Consider the following 20,991-nt stretch of genomic DNA (forward strand, 5'->3'; position numbering starts at 1 on the left):
CCGGGATGGAAATCAGGTACCGAGAGCCGAGCAGGGCAGTCTCACGGCAAGTACTGTTGTTTCCCTTCTTATTGTCTTTGTTCTGCCGGGCGGTCTCGGAGCACTTTCGTTATTCCATGTCTGAGGAAATGGCGAAAGGTTCCCTTGTGGGGAATCTCGCCAAGGATTTGGGATTAAATATCAGAGAATTGCAGCAGCGAAAGCTTCGTGTCAATTCGGAAAAGCAATACTTCAGTGTGAATGGGGAAAATGGCAACCTGTATGTGAATGGCAGGATAGACCGGGAGGAGATATGCGGGGAGACACCCCTTTGTGTCCTGACACTCGAAACGGTGGTGGAAAATCCTTTAAATGTTTTCCATGTGAATGTAGCAATCCAGGATATAAATGATAACGCCCCGAAGTTCATCAACAGTAACATTAGTTTAGAAATCAATGAGTTAGCACTGCCGGGTACGCGATTTCAGCTGGAATCTGCTCAAGATCCAGATACCGGGATCAACTCAGTGCAGAGTTACCAGCTGAGCAAGAACCCACATTTTACCCTGGCTGTGAAGGAGAGCCCGGATGGAAATAAATACCCAGAATTAGTGCTGGAAAAATCTTTGGATCGGGAAAAGCAAAACTCTCATCACTTGATCCTGACGGCTGTGGATGGGGGAGATCTAGTTAGATCCGGGACTGTTCAGATTAGGGTAAATGTCACTGACGCCAATGACAATCCCCCCGAATTTACTCAGGAGATCTACAAAGTCAGTCTGAGGGAAAACCTACCAAAGAGCTCCTTAGTGCTTCAGATAAAAGCCATTGATAAGGATGAAGGGTTAAATTCCCAAATCACATACTCATTCAGCAACACTCCAGAAAATGCTCGTAAAATATATCATTTAGATCCTGAGAACGGCAGAATTACAAATATAGGGAATTTGGATTTTGAAGACACGCATAAATACATGTTGGGGGTCGAAGCCAGGGACGGGGGTGGCCAATCCGCTCACTCGAAAGTTCAAATAGAAATTCTTGACGAAAACGACAATGCCCCGGAATTGACGTTTACATCCGTGTCCAGCCCGGTAGCTGAAGACTCAGTACCCGGGACAGTGATAGCTCTGATCAAAGTTCGTGACCAAGACACGGGAGAAAACGGAGAAGTCAGCTGTCACATCCAACACAATTTGCCTTTTAAAGTAGTGGTTTCGTCTAACAGTTACTACAAGCTCCTCACAGACAGCACCCTGGACAGGGAAAGGACCCCGGAGTACAATATCACAATCACCGCCACAGACAAAGGCTCTCCCCCACTCTCCACCCAGAAAACCATCCTGTTGCACATCTCGGATATCAATGACAACGCGCCTCTCTTTGAGAAGCCTTCCTACACCGCCTATGTGCCAGAGAACAATCCCTCGGGGGCCTCTATTTTCAGTGTAAAAGCCTCAGACCGGGATCTGGACCGGAACGCCCGAGTCACTTACTCCATCCTGAGCAGCAACCTCCAAGAGGTGCCTCTCTCCTCCTACATCTCCATTAACTCCCAGACCGGAGCGATCTATGCGCAGCGCTCCTTCGACTACGAGCAATTCCGGGAGTTTGAGATGCAAGTGAAGGCCCAAGACGGCGGGTCCCCGCCTCTCAGCAGCAATGTCACCGTCAGGGTGTTTATTGTGGATCAGAATGATAACGCCCCTCGCATCCTGTACCCTTCGCTCGGAGCCGATGGCTCCGCCTTGTTCGAGATGGTGCCTCGCTCGGCCGAGGCAGGTTATCTGGTGACTAAGGTGGTGGCGGTGGATGCTGACTCGGGACACAATGCCTGGCTCTCCTACCATCTGCTCCAGGCCACGGACCCGTCGCTCTTCAGCATGGGGCTGCAGAGCGGGGAGATCCGGACAGCCCGCGCCTTTGCGGACAGAGATGCCGTGAAGCACAGGCTGGTCACCCTGGTGAAGGACAACGGGCAGCCGCCTCTGTCCGCCACAGTGACTCTCAACCTGGTGTTTGCCGAGAACTTCCAAGAGGCTCTTCCGGAAATGAGCGACCAATCGGGTGACTCGGCATCTCAGTCTGATTTACAGTTCTACTTGGTGCTGGCTTTAGCCCTGATCTCATTTTTCTTCCTCCTGACAGTGACACTGGCCATTGTGATGAAATTGCGAAGGTCAGGAAATCCCAAATTGCTTCAGTGTTTTGGTCCTGACCCTTATCCAAAGACCGGCTCTGTGTTCCCACCAAACTATGAAGATGGGTCTTTGCCTTACACCTACCAGCTGTGCTTGTCCTCGGAGTTAAAGAGGAATAAATGTACCTTCCCGAAACCCAGTGCCCAGACGGCAGAGAATATTCTGTGCAGTGACAGCTCCTGGGTGGCATTTATGGGCAATGGAGCTGGTAGCAGCTTACATGGTGGGATGGAGACTACTAGGGAGGTGAGTTTCTGTTTTCATTATTTACATGATATCTTTGCAGAATACAGGTTTTTATTGTGAAAGTCTAGGTGTCTTTCCCTCATCCTCATATTATCCGTGGTCTCAAAATATGAATGAATTTGTTGTCACAACATCCCTGCAAGGCAGAGAAAGTTATCTCCATTTTACACGAGTATGTGAGGTATAATAGGAGTAACTGAGCCGTGGCAAGTCATGAATGAAGTATGTAAGTAAGCCGAGGAAAAAAGTTATACCTCCTAAGTCCCTTTCCATTGCCTTAAGTGCAAGACAGTTCTTACTTTCAAGAGAATAGCATCTTTCCACTAATTTCAAAATCTTTCATTGGAATAAATGCATTGTCCAGAAACATTTATATATCTTCTTTAAGATATGCTTTTTTTCTGATGGTAGAGAAAAATATGAAAGCTATCTAACTGAAACATGTATTTTTGTAATACTCTTCAAAATGCTTCTTTTGAATAACTGAGCCTCATTTAACGTTCCCGGGCACAGATTGTCCAACAAGTTCTTTGAATGTATTGGAGACATTTTTTTTAATTTCAGAAGATGTACAAAGCTTCTAGGAGAGAAGGTATTTTAGATTTGATTTTGACAAATAGGGAGGAACTGGTTCAGAATTTGAAAGTGGAAAGCAGCTTAGGTGAGAGTGATCATGAAATGATAGAGTTCATGATTCTAAGGAATGGTAGGAGGGAAAACAGCACAATAAAGATAATAGGTTTCAAGAAAGCAGACTGTAGCAGGGTTAAGGAGTTGGTAGGTAAGATCCCATGGGAAGTAAGTCTAAGGGGGAAAAGAGTTCAAGAGAGTTGGCAGTTTTTCAGAGACATTATTATTAAGGGTACAAGAATAAACTATCCCACTGTGTAGGAAAGCTAGGAAGTATGGCAAGAGAGCACCCCCTAGCTTAACCAGGAGATCTTCAAAGGTCTGCAACTCAAAAAAAGAGTCTGACAAAAAGTGGAAACTAGGTCAAATTATAAAGGATGAATAGAAACAAATAACACAAGTATGTAGGGATAAAATTAGAAAGGCCAAGGCAAAAAAAAAAAAGATTAAATTAGCTAGAAACATAAATGATAACAAGAAAACATTCTACAAATACATTAGAAGCAAGAGGAAGACCAAGGACAAGGTAAGCCCGTTACTAAATAAGAGGGGGAGGGGGAACAATAACAGAAAATGTGGAAATGGCAGAAACGTGTTTGTTTCAGTTTTCGCCAAAAAGGTTAGTAGCGATTGGACATCTAACATAGTGAATGCCAGTAACAATGAGGTAGCATCATAGGCTGAAATAGGGAAAGAACTAGTTAAAAATTATTTATACAAGTTAGACGTTTTCAAGTCACCAGGGCCTGAGGAAATACATCCTAGAACAGTGGTTCTCAACCAGGGGCACATGTACCCTGGGGGTACTCAGAGATCTTCCAGGGGGTACATCAACTAATCTAGATATTTGCCTAGTTTTACAGGAGGCTACATAGAAAGCACTAGCAAAGTCAGTACAAACTAAAATTTAATAGAGAATGATTTGTTTATACTGATCTGTATACTATACACTGAAATGTAAGTACAATATTTATATTCCAAATTATTTATTTTATAATTATATGGTAAAAATGAGAAAGTAAGCATTTTTTCATTGATAGTGTGCTGTGACACCTTTGTATTTTTATGTCTCATTTTGTAAGTTTTTAAGTGAGGTGAAACTTTTTTTTTGGGGGGGGGGGGGAAGACACAAGACAAATCAGACTCCTGAAAGGGGTACAGTAGTCTGGAAAGGTTGAGAGCCACAGTCCTAGAATACTCAAGGAGATGACTGAGGAGATATCTGAGCCATTAGCAATTATCTTCGAAAAGTCATGGAAGATGGGGAGATTCCAGAGGACTGGAAAAGGGCAAATATAGTGCCAATCTAAAAAAGGGAATAAGGACATTCTGGGGAATTACCAACCAATCATCTTAACTTCAGTACCTGGAAAGATAATGGAGTAAATAATTAAGCAATCAATTTGCAAACACCTAGAAGATAATAAGGACATAAGTAACAGTCAGGATGGATTTGTCAAAAATAAATTGTGTCAAACCAATCTAATAGATTTCTTTGACAGGGTAACAAGCCTTGTGAGTAGGGGGGAAGTGGTAGATATGGTATATCTTAATTTTAGTAAGGGTTTTGTTACTGTGTTGCATGACCTTCTCATAAACAAACTAGGGAAATACAACCTAGATGGAGCTACTATAATGTAGATGCATAACTGGTTGGAAAACCATTCCCAGAGAGTAGTTATCAGTCATTCACAGTCAACCTGGATGGGCATATCAAGTGGGTTCCCACAAGGATCAGTTCTGGATCTGGTTCTGTTCAATAACTTCATCAATTATTTAGATATTGGCATAGAGAGTATACTGTGACAGGGTTAGGCCAGATGGCTACAGGACAGTAATAGAAGGCAGACATATTGGCCCCAGGTTAAGTAGGTCCCTTTTCCCTGGGTAAGGTAACAGGGAAGGTTCCCGAAAAATCAGGAACCTTCTGGAGACAATTAAGACAGACAGGCTGATTAGAACACCTGCAGCCAATCAAGAAGATGCTAGAATCAATTAAGGCAGGCTAATCAGGGCACCTGGGTTTTAAAAAGGAGCTCACTTCAGTTTGTGGTGCGTGTGTAAGGAGCTGGGAGCAAGAGGCAATAGGAGCTGAGAGTGAGAACGTGGACTGTTGGACTGAGGAGTACAAGCATTATCAGACATCAGGAGGAAGGTCCTACGGTGAGGATAAAGAAGGTGTTGGGAGGAGGCCATGGGGAAGTAGCCCAGGGAGTTGTAGCTGTCGCACAGCTGTTCCAGGAGGCATTCTAGACAGCTGCATTCCACGGGGCCCTGGGCTGGAATCCGGAGTAGAGGGTGGGCCCGGGTTCCCCCCAAACCTCCCAACTCCTGGTCAGACACAGGAGGAGTTGACCTGGAATATGGAATCATGAAAACGGCCAAACTGAGGGCTGCCGTGAAGCTCCAAGGTGAGCAAATCCGCCAATAAGCGCAATACCCACCAAAGTAGAGGAGGAACTTTGTCACAATACTTATAAACTTTGTGTATGATACCAAACTGGGAGGGGTTGCAAGTGCTTTGGAGGATAGGATTACAATTCAAAATGATCTGGACAAACTGAAGAAATGATTGGAAGTATATAGGATGACATTTAATAAGGACAAATGCAAAGTACTCCACTTAGGAAGGAACAATCAGTTGCACACATACAAAATGGGAAAGGACTGCCTAGAAAGGAGTACTGCAGAAAGGGATCTAGGGGTCATAGTGAATCTTAAACTAAATATGAGTCAACAGTGTAACACTGTTGCAAAAAAAAAATGAACATCATTTTGGGATGTTGTGACTGGGGTTCTAGTGGGGAGCCAGCTTTGGTCACTCAGTTAGAGTGAACTGCAAAGAATGGGGCAGACAATCCCCTCAAAGCTGGTGGATATTCCAGTACTTAGATTCACCAAGCCAGCATAAAATACCTTCTTTATTACCTTACTGGTTACTCAGAAGTCCAAACAACACAGTTCCCTTAAAGTGATCCAGCCTCAGGCCTCCATCCAGGTACCCACGTAAAATATGATGAAAATTTCTGTAAATCTTATTTCATCATATAAAAGAAAAGGTTCTACCAATCCCAAAAGGATCAGACACAATATCTCCCAGGTTTATGAATGTTTCAGATCTTACCCAAATACACACTGCAACCAATATTTATTAACTAAACTAAAATTTATTAAAAAACAAAAGATAGAGACTATGGTTAAAAGATCAATATACATACAGACATGAGTTCAATTCATAGAGGTTCATATTCATAGCAGAAATGGTGAGCTTTGTAGTTGCAAAGAGTTCTTTCAGAAATAGTTCATAGGTTATAGTCCAATATGCAAATCTCATATTCAGGGTATACCAGCATAACTGGGACCTCAGTCTTGCGATTCAAACTTCCACTGATGAAGCCTAAGCAGATCTGAGATGACAGAATCAGGATCCAAGGATCTTTTATACAATTTCATGTCTTTTGACAAGTTGGAGTTCCCTGGGGAACAAAGGATAATTAGAATGACTTTGAAAGAGGGCCATCACCAGTACTTAGCTATATGAATTAACATAAGGCCATCTGCTTGTTCCTCCACCATTCACAGTACATTTCAAAGAGAGATGAATACCGAGATATCCCGTGTTTACAATTCATTTAAATGATATGATGTTCTTTTGGTCTCTGAATTATCAGAATACAGCATAGACAGGGACTGTTGATTACTTTGTCGACCCTACTCATACACAAAATACACAAAAACACAAACATTATCTCCCCACGTCTTTTGAGGGTTATGTATTTTGCAGGATGTTTAACCCTTTCTAGCCATGCTTCACAGATGTATTAGCAGGAGTGTTGTAAGCAAGACATGACAAGTAATCCTTCCACTCTACTCCACACAGATTAGCTTCAACTAGGGTATTGTGTCCAGTTCTGGGTATCATATTTCAGGAAAGATGTTGACAAATGGATACAGCCCAGAGAAGAGCAACAAAAATTATTAAAGGTCTAGAAAACATGATCTATAAGGGAAGATTGAAAAAATTGGGTTTCTTTAGTCTGGAGAAGTACATAAAAGTTTGTTACAAGGAGTAGGGAGAAAAATTGTTCTCCTTAACCTCTGAGGCTAGGACAAGAAGCAATGCTCTTAAAGTGCCACAAAGGCAGTTTATATTGGATATTAGGAAAAACTTCCTAAGTGTCAGTGTGGTTAAGCACTGGAATGAATTGCCTAGCTGGGTTATGGGATCTCCATCACTGGAGATTTTTAAGACCAGGTTACACAAACACCTGCCAGGGATGGTCTAGAGATAATACTTAGTCCCACCATGAGTGCAGGGGATTGGACTAGATGACTTCTGGAAGTCCCTTCCAGTCCACAATTCTATGATTCTGTAAGACCTTGGATAGTTGTCATAGCCACAAGTATAGAAAGATACTCTTGTTCTTTGGGGAATGTCTGACCTCTTTCTGTTATAGCATTGTGTTGGGCGGTGGTGTGATATAGATGTTTTAATGGCATAAGTTTTTATGATTTTATAACTCAGCAGTGGCAGATCCTTGATGCATCATGCTAAGTAACTGATAATAAAATCTTTACATAACACTATTAGTTATTCTGGGTATGCCACACAATTTAAAGGACAAAAACACTTTTCCAAATATTTGTGAGATTAAAAGAATATTATAGGACAATTTTTCTTTATTTTCAGTTGTAACACCAGATTTCTCTTAGCTACCCTGAGCCAATGTTCTGTGTTCACAAGGAGTATACAAATATTTAGAAATTTCCTCCAAAAGCCTTTATATACATACAAATATCAAGTTTTGGGGAAATTTCTTTGTGCCACTTTTCAGAGTTAAGAGCAAGTTTTGATTCCCAATGGGAATGTGAAACTCTCCCCTTTTCAGTAACATAGATCTACTTACAGTCCTTCAGGATCTCCAGGTAGCAAACCATAGAACTCTCACTGGTGCATGAGAGAATAGTATCTATGGTGAGTCTGGGACCATTTAAATATTTCTAGGTGTGGAGAGGGAGCATATTCTACATTTGGAGGGGGGAAAGGAAATATTTCTCTGGAAACATTTCCAATTTTTGAAGTGGTCAGTGGCTTGGGATCTCACAAGTTGTCATGAAAGATTAAGTGGTGGACAGAGGGCAACTGAATGAATCCGTAAACTTGGGGGCCATGACCTATGATTAGAAAATTGCTAATATAGTACCTATTTATAAGAAAGGGGAGAAAGTGATCCAGGAAACTACAGGCCTGTTAGTTTGACCTAAATTGTATTCAAGGTCTTGGAACAAATTTTGAAAGAGAACGTAGGTAAGGCCAAAGAGGTGTAAACAGTAACAGGGATGAAATACAACATGGTTTTACAAAAGGTAGATAATGCCAGACCAACCTGATCTCCTTCTTGGAGAAGATAACTGATTTTTTAGACAAAGGAAATGCAGCAGATCTAATCAACCTGGATTTCAGTAAGGCATTTGATACAGTTCCACATGGGAACTTATTAGTTAAATTGGAAAATATAGGGATTAATATGAGAATTTAAAGGTGGATAAGGAACTGGTTAAAGGGGAAACTACAGTGAATCATACTGAAAGGTGAACTGTCAGTTTGGAGGGAAATCAGTCTTAGGACCAATCTTATTTAACATGTTGATTAATGACATTGGCACTAAAAATGGGAGTGTGCTAATAAAATTTCTGGATGACATAAAGTTGGGAAGTATTGCCGATATGGAGGAGGATTGGAATATCATACAAAAAGATTCGTCAACTTCTTGAAACCTAGAGTAATAGAAATTGGATAAAATTTATAGTGTAAAGTGCAAGGTCATGCCCTTGGGGACTAAACAAGAATTTTGGCAATAAGCTGGGGATGTGTCAGTTGGAAGTGACAGAGGAGGAGAACGGCCTGGGTGTATTGGTCAATCACAGGGTGACTATGAGCCTCCAAAGTGATGCAGCCATGAAAAATCTAATGCAATCCTATGATTCATCTGGCAAGGTATTTCCAGTAAACATAGGGAAGTGTTATTACCATTATGCAAGGCCCTGGTGAGACCTCATCTGGAATACTGTGTGCAGTTCTGGTCTCCCATGTTTAAGAAAGATTAATTCAAACAGGAACAGGTACAGAGAAGGGCTGCTAGGATGATCAGAGGAATGGAAGATCTACACTGACAGGAGACTCTGGGAGTTTAGCTTGTTAACCAAAAGAAGACTGAGGGGAGATATGATTGCTCTCTATAAATGCATCAAAAGGATCAATACCAAGGGAAGGAAATGAATTATTTAAGTTAAGCACCAATATTGACACAAGAACAGATGGATATGAACTGGCCCTCAACATGTTTAGTCTTGAAATTAGATAAAGGTTTCTAACCATCAGAGGAGTGAAGTTCTAAAATAGACTTCCAAGGGGAACAATGGAAGCAAAAACCCTAACTGGCTTCAAGACTGAGCATGATAATTTTATGGAAAGGAAGGTATGATGAGATTGCCAACAATGGCAAGTGGCCTATCTGCGACTGCTAATAGCAAATATCCCCAAGTGCTGAAGATGGGACACTAGATGGGGAGGGTTCTGAGTTACTACAGACAATATTTTCTCAGGTGTATGGCTGGTGGGTCTTACCAACATGCTCAGGATCCAACTGATCACCATATTTGGGGTTGGGAAGGAATTTTTCCAGTGGTCAGATTGGCAGAGACTTCTGGGGGGTGGGAGGAGTGTTTGCCTACCTCTGCATCATGGGGCACGGGTCACTTAGTGGTTTAAACTAGAGTAAATGGTGGATTCTCTGTAATTTGAAATCTTTAAATCATGAGGATGTGAGAACTTTAAGGACTTCAGTAACTCAGTGAGAAGTTATGGGTCTATCACAGGCATGGGTGGGTGAGGTTCTGTGGCCTGCAGTGTGCAGGCTGTCAGACTCGATGATCACAATGGTTTCCTTCTGGCCTTGAAGTCTGTGAGTCTCAGTGGCCAAAGGTGCAGGATAAACCAAATAATCATGTGATTTTATTCATTATATGGGTAGGCAGTTTGTCAAACTGGTATTACTACCAGATATGTGGAATATATCTGTATATGTGTGTGTTGGGAATCTGTATATAAATACAGGTTTGTCAGTTCATATTTTGCATTTATGCATTATTACCCTCTTCTGGTATAATTTTCAATGAAGCCTCTCATTCTATTCTCAATTGTTAACTGAATGTTAAAACTACAAGAATTGAAAATTTATGGAGTACAGATTATTTTATGTCACTCATTTGACAGAGCTCATCCATAGTGAGCGCTCATGTTTTCTGTATTCCTATTTCATCCATTGAGCTGGTAATGAATACTGGGACTTAAATGGCAGATTTGACCAAGTCAAAATATCTGAGATATGAACAACATATTACTTCGTGTGACATATGTATATGTTAGGAATAAGGTCACTTAAAAGGATATTAGAATATGACAACTGAACACAAATGAGAGTCAAACAGATGGACTGTTAGATTAAAAGATATATCTGATAAGTCTAGAAAAATCTGAGTATGTGTAATTCATACACAACCATATTTAAACTACAGCAAACTTTATCAGTAACTCTTTCAAGGGAATAAAGTGAGATCCCCCACCACCCAACATTTTGTTCCTTCCCTCGGTATCAGGTATATTTACCAAAGAAACAGAAAGTGGCTTATTTACAATATTAAATCTCAAATATAAAATACCAATTTAAAATTTCCAGCGCGGAGATGCTGCAGTTATTGGTTGAGGCTCTGAGCGCCGCTGTTCACCAATCAGGGGGAGAAATGCAATGAGAGATCCAGCCAGCCCAGCCCGCAGTTACACAGCACAGAACACAGAGTGAACAGATTCATACTCACTGGGTCTGGACGACATTAAAGGATGATATTTGCTGAAATTGGATTTCGTTTAACTCTTGATATTTTTGGAAACATTTCATAGAATCATAGAATATCAGGGTTGGAAGGGACCTCAGGATAGCATCTCGTCCAACCCCCTGCTGAAAGCAGGACCAATCCCGAATTTTTGCCCCAGATCCCCTAACTGGCCCCCTCAAGGATTGAACTCACAACCCTGGGTTTAGCAGGCCAATGCTCAAACCACTGAGCTATCCCTCCCAAAGATGAACTGTACACAGAGATCTTTCCCCTGACAGAGAAGCAGATGCTTCTCCACATCACTGCAGGAATGGCAGATACAAAAGGCTCCAGTACTGCAAAGGGCGAGCCCTGTTCTGCTTTATATTGGTTCCCGTTTTGAAGGCAGTTTCTGGGCAGATTTGCTATTTGATTCTGGACTAAACGGAGAAAGGATCTTTCATGGGGAATGTCGCAAAGAATCTGGGGCTGGATGTAAAGCAACTCTCAGAACATGGAGTCTGCCTTGTTTCCACAGGTAGGACTTGGTATTTTGCTTTGAATTTTGAGAGGCCATTTAATCGCCACAGAAAGGATAGACAGACAGCAGATCTGTGGCGGGCTGGAGGAGTGTCTGTTAAACTGTGAGGTTATAGTGGAGGGAGGATAAAATGAAGCTTTATAGAGTTGAAATTGAAGTCACAGGTATTAATGACAATGCCCCCAGCTTCCAAGCAGAAGAAATTGAGATAAAAATTAGTGAAACAACAGCTCCGGGATCGTGATTTCTTCTCCCAGAAGTGCAGGACACACATTTTGGAACTAATACTCTCCAGAGCTGTCAGCTCAGCAGTAATAGGCACTTTTCTCTTGATGTGCAAAATGGATCAAATGGAGTAAAATATCCCGAATTGGTGCTGGAAAAGTCTTTGGACAGGGAAGAAAAAGCTGTTCACGATCTAGGCCTCACAGCTAGAGATGGGGGGATCCAGTCAGGTCTGGCACTGTGCAAATTAGAATTATCGTTCTCGATGGAAGTGACAATGTGCCGGCTTTTACTGAGCCTGTCTAGAAAGTGAACGTTTTGGAAAATTTTGCAGAAAGGTTCCAGGGTGGTTACAGTAGAAGCCACTGGTCTGGATGAAGGAGTCAACAAAGAGATAAAATACTCATCCAGCAAAATAACAGAGAAAGCTTTCAAAATATTCCACTTGGACTCGAAAAAGGGCAGAATGACAGTCATGGGGAACCTGAATTTTGAGGAATCTGCGTTATATGAAATTGAGGTGCAAGCGCATGACTGGGGAGGCCATTGTGACAGATCAAAAGTTGTTCTTGTGGTCAATGATGTGAATGACAACGCTCCCAAAATTACTATCAGGTCTCTCTTCAATTCAGTCCCCGAGGACTGTCCATCCGGGACTGTGATCGTGCTATTAGACGTAGAAGATTTTGAGATTGTAGTTCAAGAAAAATGAAGCTTTATAGAGTTTAAGTTGAAATCACAGATATTAATGACAATGATCCCAACTTCCAGGCGGAAGAATCGGTAGTAAAAATCAGCGAGACAACAGCACCGGGATCTCGGTTTCCCCTGCAGGAGGCGCAAGACCCAGATTTAGGGATAAATTCTCTGCAGAGCTACCACCTCAGCAGTAATAGGCATTTCTCTCTGGATGTGCAAACTGGATCAGATGGAGTTAAATATGCAGAACTGGTGCTGGAAAAGTGAAAAACAAGCTGTTCATGATCTAATCCTCACAGCCACTGACGGGGGAGGTTCAGTCAAATCTGGCGCTGCGCAAATCCACGTTATTGTTCATGATGCTAATGACACCAGTTTTCACCAGTCAGACAAAGTACCAGTCAGCCTGCTTATAAAATTAATGTTTTAGAAAATATGCCTGTGGGGTCCATGATGGTGACAGTGAAAGCGACTGATCCGGATGAAGGAATACACCAAGAGGTAAAATTCTCAATCAGAAAGATAACTAATAAAGCTTCACAGATATTCCACTTGGATTCATGGACGGGAGAATTAACAGTCGTGGGGAACTTGGACTTTGAAGAAGCTGTGTTGTATGAAATTGAAGTTCAAGCCCATGACGGGGGAGGTCTTTTTGACAGATCCAAAATTGTGATAGTTGTTAGCGATGTGAATGACAACGCTCCAGAATTAACAATCACATCTCTCATCAGCTCGATCCCTAAGGGCTCTCCCCCCGGGACTGTCATCGCCCTTTTAAATGTGCAAGATCTAGATTCAGGAGAGAACGGGGAGGTCACGTGCTCCACACCCAGCAGCCTCCCTTTCCAGGCGAGGAAATTGTTGGATAATTATTACAGTCTGGTGACAGACTGAGTCCTGGACAGGGAGCAGGTGGCTGCATACAATACCACAATGACTGCCACAAACAATGGGACTCCTCCTCTTTCTACAGCCACCACGATCCCACTCCAGATTTTAGACATGAACAACAACAGTTCCCTCTTCAATAAAACATCCTACACAGGTTACATCACAGAGAATAACCTGAGAGGAGTCTCCATTTTCTCCCTGAGGGTGAGTGACCCCAACGGGGGGGAGAACACCTGTCAGGGTTCCCTCCCCACTCTGAACTCTGGGGTACAGATGTGGTGACCCACATGAAAGACCCCCTAATCTTATTTTTACCAGCGTTGGTTAAATCTTTCCCAAGGAACAAATCCTTTCCTTGTCATTGGATGGTACTGCTGCCACCACTAAGTGATTTAGACAAAAATTCAGGAAAAAGGGCCACTTGGAGTCCCTATTTCCCAAAAATATTCCCCCACGCCCCTTCACCCCCTTTCCTGGGGAGGTTTGAGAATAATATACTAACCAATTCGTTACAATGTGAGCACAAACCAAACCCCTTGGTTTTTAGGACACTGAAAATCAATCAGGTTCTTAAAAGAAGAACTTTATTATAAAGAAAAAAGTAAAAGAAGCACCTCTGCAAAATCAGGATGAAGGTAACTTTACAGGGTGATAAAAAGGACTCCCCTCTGGACTTAGCTTTATAGTTCTAAAAACAAGAATAATCTACCCCTTAGCATAGGGAAAATTCACAAGCTAAAACAGAAGATAATCTAACACATTTCCTTGCCATTACTACAATTTTTGTAATTTTACATGTATCATGTCAGGTATGTTTTTGTGAGATGTTTTACCTGCTTGGTCTCTCTCTTCACCCAAAGAGGGAACAAACAAAGAGAGCACAAAGAAAGCTCCCCTCACCCCCAGATTTGAAAGTATCTTCTTTCCCCATTGGTCCTTCTGGTCATGTGCCAACTAGGTTAATTGAGCTGATTAACCCCTTACAGGTAAGGCAATTCAGTACAGCTTCCCTATGTGTATTTATGACAACACCAGAGTCACTTACTCAGTTACCGAGGGTCAGATCCAGGAAGCTCCACTCTTCTCCTCCATCTCCATTAACTCCAAGACTGGGGCTCTCTATGCTCTGCACTCCTTTGATTACGAACAGTTCTAGGAGATTTGGTTCCAAGTGCAGGCTAAGGATGGGAGTTTACTGCCTCTCCTCAGTAATGTCTCCATCACTATCTTGATACTGGATCGGAATGACAACAGCCCGCACATCTTACACCCCTCCTTTCCCATCGATGGCTCCAGGGGAATGGAGTTGGCCCCTCGCTCCTCCGAGCCAGGTTACCTGACCACTAAGGTGGTGGTGGTGGATGCAGACTCCAGGCAGAATTCCTGGCTCTCCTACCAGCTGCTAAAGGCTACAGAGCCAGGACTCTTCTCTGTAGGCAGGGCTGGCCTTACCATGAGGCGAACTGAGGCTGCTGCTTCAGGTGCCAGACTGTGGGGGGGAGGGATGCCAGTAGGACCCAGATGTAGAAAATTGTGTCTGCCACTGGTGCAGATGTATTCTCTCTGCTCTAGATGCACAGAGAAGATGGAGTGCTGTGGTGGAGGAAGGAGGGCACAAGAGACATAACAGGTGTGCAGGAGAAAAGGTGAGAGGGAATAACGGAACGCAGCATGAGCTGCAGGGAGAGAGAGGAGGAGGAGCCTCTTATGTACCTCTCTAGCACCCCCCGGAACCTGGACTGATTAACACCAGCTTCTCAGGGAGCTTCCTGTTTCCTTCTGCTTCCCTGAACTCACTTGAGGAGAACAGGCAGTCAACTGAAGTAGTAGGAGCCAGTTAGGCCCTTAAGACACTGATATCTTCCCTCACTCAGGCCCTGCTACCAGCCTGCTTATTTGTCCCCTTCAATCGAGTGTTAAGAGCCAAGATAGCTGGCACAGAACAGCAGTCATGAGTGAAAGAAAACACCCCTCAGGAGCAGCATTCAGAAAAAGCAAGAAAGCAAAGGAATCTTTTCTATCTAAGCAGGAAGGAGCTCTCTTGAGATACATAGACACAAATGTTCATGGTGAGCCATCCGGCCCCAGTGAGGATGTGAGTGGTGAGGTGATGCCTGATCTTCCAGTTAGTCAGAGTGCAGGTGACCTGGCAGCTACTGCAGCATCCATATCTCCATCTCAAATGGATGTAACCATGCACATTCCTGAAGAAAAGTGTAGATCAGAGAAGAGTGTGGTGGAGGTGCAAGAAACAGCTGCTACTGAGTTTAGTTCTTTAAGTCTAGATGATCCAGGACTGTGGACCCACTTGAGCAGTAGCCTGAGGGACTTCCTTGTACTGCATGGGCCAGAGCAAGTGAAAAACTTCATGTTCCCCAAAGACAATGAAAATAGAAGGTTCCATCCAACACATTACTGATATAACATCCCCAATGGTGACAAAGTGGAGAGGCCATGGCTTATGTACTCAAAAACCCAGAATGCTGCATACTGTTTTTGTTGGAAACTCCTCCAGTCTAATGTTCCAGACACAGTGGGTTCTACAGGAACAAAGGACTGGAAAAATCTGGCTAGAAATCTGGCATGCCATGAGAAGACAGCAAATCACCAGAGAGCATTCCATAGGTGGAAAGAGCTTGAGATGAGACTAAGGTTAAAGGCCACTATAGATGATCAGCATCAAGAGAAGATTGCATCAGAGTCGCTTTACTGGGAAAATGTTCTGAAAAGATGCATTGCCACTGTGAGAATGCTTGCTACCCAAAACCTAGCACTGCGTGGCACTTCAGGTCAGCTGTATGTGCCAAACAATGGAAATTTCCTTAAAATTGTGGAGCTGACAGCTGAGTTTGATGCTGTATTCCAGGAGCATCTAAGAAGAGTCACCACCCAAGAAATGTACACACACCACTACCTTGGAAAAACAATTCAAATGAGATCATACAGTTACTGGCAACAATAGTCAAATAGAAGATTGTGGCAGATCTGAAGTCAGCAAGATATCACTCTGTTATTATGGACTGCACACCAGACATCAGCCATATGGAACAAATGACTTTAATGGTGCATTTTGTAACAAGAACAGAACCTAGTGAAAATGTCCCTGCAATGGTGACTGTCAGAGAGCATTTTCTAGAATTTATTGACATTGATGATACTACAGGAGTTGGTATGAGAAATGAGCTTCTTAAAAAGCTGGGAGATATGGGAATTGTGATAGCTGACATGAGAGCTCAGGGCTACGATAATGGTGCCAACATGAGAGGAAAGAACAGAGGAGTGCAGACACAGATCCGAGAGTTAAACCCTCTAGCTTTTTTTGTCCCATGTAGTTCTCATTCATTGAACTTGATGGTCAGTGATGCAGCATCAGGTTCTAGTGAGGCTGCTGAATTTTTTAATATAATTCAAAGCATCTATGTATTTTTCTCTGCATCAACTCACCGATGGCAAATTTTGAAGCAACATCTGGAAACATCCTCTCTGACACTGAAACCACTGAGTGCCACACTATGGGAAAGTCAAGTGGAGGCAATAAAGCCTATCAAACATCAAATTGGGAAGATAGATGATTCCATAGTTGCGATTATGGAGGATAATTCTATGACAGGAACTGTTCATGGGAGAACAGTGGCAGAGGGAAATGGAATCACCAGAAACATACATAACTTCAAATTTCTGTGTGGCTTAGTGTTGTGGCATGACATACTGTTTGAGATAAATGTTGTAAGCAAGAGACTCCAAGGTGTTGACCTTGATATATCTGGAGCAATGGAACAACTGGACAAAGCAAAGTCATACCTACAGTCTTACCGGTCAGATGAGGTATTTCAAAATGTTCTGAAGAATGCACAGAAGTTGGCAGAGGAACTTCACACTGAAGCTATTTTCCCACCCATTCAAGAATACAAGAGTCACCAAAGAAGAAGACATTTTGATTACGAGGCACGGGATAATCCCATAAGAGACCCCAAACAACAGTTCAAAGTTGATTTCTTTAACCAGGTACTAGATTGTGCAATACAGTCAGTTGAAGAATGTTTCAGCTCAAAGAACACAGCAGTATATTTGGGATGTTGTATGATATTCCAAAACTCTTCACTGTACCTCAAGAAGACCTACACCAGCAATGCAGGGCACTAGAGACAGTACTGACACATGATGACATGCACAATATTGATGCGAGTTATTTAGGTGATGAACTGAAAGCCCTTTCAAGATACATGTCAGCAGGATCAACTCCAAAGGTTGTTCTGGAATATGTGTGCATAAATAAGATGACCACCCTCTTTCCAAATGCTTTTGTTGCTCTGCACATACTTCTAACACTTCCTGTAACAGTTGCCAGTGGAGAACACAGCTTCTCTAAGCTGAAGTTAATAAAAACACATCTATGCTCCACAATGACACAGGAGAGCTGATGAGCCTTGTAGCCATCTCAATAGAGCATGAGCTGGCCCAGACCGTGGACCTTCAGGAAGCAGTTCAAATCTTTGCAACCAAGAAGGCATGGAAAGCACCACTTTGATTATTCAAACAGATAATAATCCCAGTGTTTACTATGCAGACAGGAAAAGTTGCATTTCCTGGTCAGGCATTTGAAAGTTAAGTGTTACTTAAAATTTTTGAACAAGGCATTTTAAGTTGTTAGTTCTCCTTTATTGGGGTAGGTAGCAGAGCAGTACCACGAGAGGAGTAGAACAGGAAGAAGGCAGAATTGAGACCTTTCAAAGTTTTGGCCCAAGTGTGGGGGCATGGAGGCGACATTTGAGTTTCTTGCCTCAGATCCCAAAATATTGTGGGCTGGCCCTGTCTGTAGGACTCCACAGCGGTGAAATCAGGACAGCACACTACTTTGTAGACAAAGATGTGTTCAAGCAAAGTCTGGTGGTTTTGGTGAAGGACAATGGGCAGCCACCTCTCTCTGCCACGGCCACTGTCACGCTGGTGGTGGCTGACAGCACCCCCGAAATCCTCTCCGATTTAAGCAGCCTCTCAGCTCCTGCAGACCTTCAGTCCAGCCTCACCTTGTATTTGGTGATCCCTGTGGCTTCCGTTTCTTGCTTGTTCTTTACCTTTATCATAGTATTACTGGCCCTGAGGCTCCGCAGGTGGAGAAACTCGCAGCTGTTTGACTCCTCCAGTGTGACTTTCAGTGGAATTCACCTCTCGCAGTTTGTGGGGATCGATGGAGTTAGAGCTTTTCTTCACTCCTGCTCACATGTGGGTTCTCTAACCACGGACTCCAGAAAGAGCCAGTTAAACTTTCCCAAATCAAACTATGCAAATACTCTGACGAGTCAGCACGCTTGTGAGATAAAGGATCGTATTCTAATTACTGAAGAGTTAGACAATAACAGGGATCAGACGTCCATTCAGGTCAGCTAATATTTGTTTAATCTTGTGATTTATATATGTAAATGCAGCTAGCTGCTAATCGCTAGAGAATTACAGAATGAATCAAGTGTTTTAGAGAGAATGTTGGAGAGAGAGAGAGCGAGAGCGAGAGAGGTTATCGGTGATACTAGACGTTTTCCTTTTAAAGCTTTGATCATCCGAACCAGACTTTAGCATGCTATTCTGAACTGAGTTTGGAGTCAATGTTGTCCTCAGAGTACTGGACTGATATGTATATATAAATATATTTTATGTAATAATATTTACATTGTGAACCCATTTAGAAAAAGGATTTCATAGTTCCCTTTTGCAGTTCTCATGTAAAGGTGATTTGTTCAAAACTTGAGTCTGTCTTTAATCTGTGATACTATATAAATTACCTTACTTGAGATATTACAAAGTAAGGACATTTTCCTATATTTTTAGAAACATAGATTTTCAGAGAGAATAAGAATGTTACTGAAGGGCAAAATGTTTCAGTGACAGCACAGTTCTCAATATTAACTTATTTTTATAATATTTATAATATTTATATAAATATTGGCTATTTAACTCCAAATATGATTTCATCTGACTTTCCGTATTGCAAATAATACATGGTAGAAATGCATAATAATGAAACTAAAGTTATGTAAATATTTGGTTAAGAAGAAGAGACTATTTCGACATTCTTTTAAATTTCCTGCAATAATAATGTTCTTTTGTCATTTCACTTTTCCATTCCTGTTTAGTTTTTGGAATGTGTGGAAAACTATCAAAGTCTTCTTTAGCACAGTTCTATGAGAGAAAAGGACCTGGTTTCTCATTATAGTTCAACTCAAGAGAAATTTTCTTTGTACTTTTTAGAAACTACCTATGTATTCTGAGTGGGCAGATTACTTTCGAAGGAAAGATCACCTAAAAGGGACAATAAGGGCTAACCACGAAAATAGTTTTGCTCGGGAGTTTAGATGTATATTTTGAACCCGCAATCACTCTATTCGGTGCTATTGGGTTTAAAAACTATTGCTTTCAGTCAATCGCTTTAGAACTGCGCTTAGCTGAATCTCACCCATAGGAGTGGTTGCGGAGGATGTGGTTCTTACATGGAAATTGTTGTTCTTGTACATATTCATTACACAGACACACACCAAGACGTACACCCACACATACACGCATATATATGCAAACAAAGGCAAAGAAATCTCAATGATTTTAAGTTTTACACTGTCCGAAAATAGACACAAACACACACACATATATTCAAAAAGCATTTAGATTTCAAATTTATACTGATGTTAAGAAACACAGCTGTTTATACTTCACTGCAATGCTTTTACTATACTACATGTTTTGCATTTCCATACAAATAAGAAGAGAAAGCACAAAACAAAACAAGCAAATCTACGTGATTGTGAGTAGTACTGTACCGGCGCCTTGATAAGATCGCTGCTGTTGCAGTTCTCCCGTTGAGACTCAGAGTGCCGCTGTTGGCCAATGCGGAGTCAGGGCTGGAGCTGGAGATCCACCGGAGCCTCCTGCAGTGCGATTGCTCCGTCACACAGCGCAGATCGCAGAGGAAACAGCAGAGAGACCTTCCCAGTCCGGCTGAGAAGAGGGAACTGCCGTTAGAACACACAATACCGGAATGTTTATCCCTCTGCCGTGGATTCCTTTGCCCTGATGGGATTTGTAAACACCAGATGTAACCAAAACAAGGAAAGGAGAGAGCAAATCTGGCACAGACCGGGATGGAAATCAGGCCCCGAGAATCGAGCTGGGCAGTCACACGGCAAGTACTGTTGTTTCCCTTCTTATTGTCTTTGTTCTGCCGGGCGGTCTCGGAGCAGATTCGTTATTCCATACCTGAGGAAATGGCGAAAGGTTCCCTTGTGGGGAATCTCGCCAAGGATTTGGGATTAAATATCAGAGAATTGCAGCAGCGAAAGCTTCGTGTCAATTCGGAAAAGCAATACTTCAGTGTGAATGGGGAAAATGGCAACCTGTATGTGAATGGCAGGATAGACCGGGAGGAGATATGCCGGGAGACACCCGTTTGTGTCCTGACACTCGAAACTGTGGTGGAAAATCCTTTGAATGTGTTCCATGTGAATGTAGCGATCCAGGATATTAATGATAACGCGCCGCGGTTCAAGGCAAACCACATTGATTTAGAAGTTATTGAATCAGCACTGCCTGGTGCGCGGTTTCCACTAGAATCTGCGCAAGATCCGGACGTTGTGGTCAATTCAGTGCAGAGTTACCAACTCAGCAAGAACCCGCATTTTACCCTGGCTGTAAAGGAGAGCCCGGATGGAAATAAAT

At 42.4% G+C, this 20,991-nt stretch overlaps 1 pseudogene; it reads left to right on the forward strand.

Moving 5' to 3' along the window:
* Window positions 1–128: 128 nt before the first annotated feature.
* On the forward strand, window positions 129–18,793 carry LOC141992677 (protocadherin gamma-B6-like; annotated as a pseudogene).
* The last annotated feature ends 2,198 nt before the right edge of the window (window positions 18,794–20,991 follow it).

The sequence above is a fragment of the Natator depressus genome, chromosome 8 (assembly GCF_965152275.1).
Source record: "Natator depressus isolate rNatDep1 chromosome 8, rNatDep2.hap1, whole genome shotgun sequence".
NCBI classification, from domain to species: Eukaryota; Metazoa; Chordata; order Testudines; family Cheloniidae; genus Natator; species Natator depressus.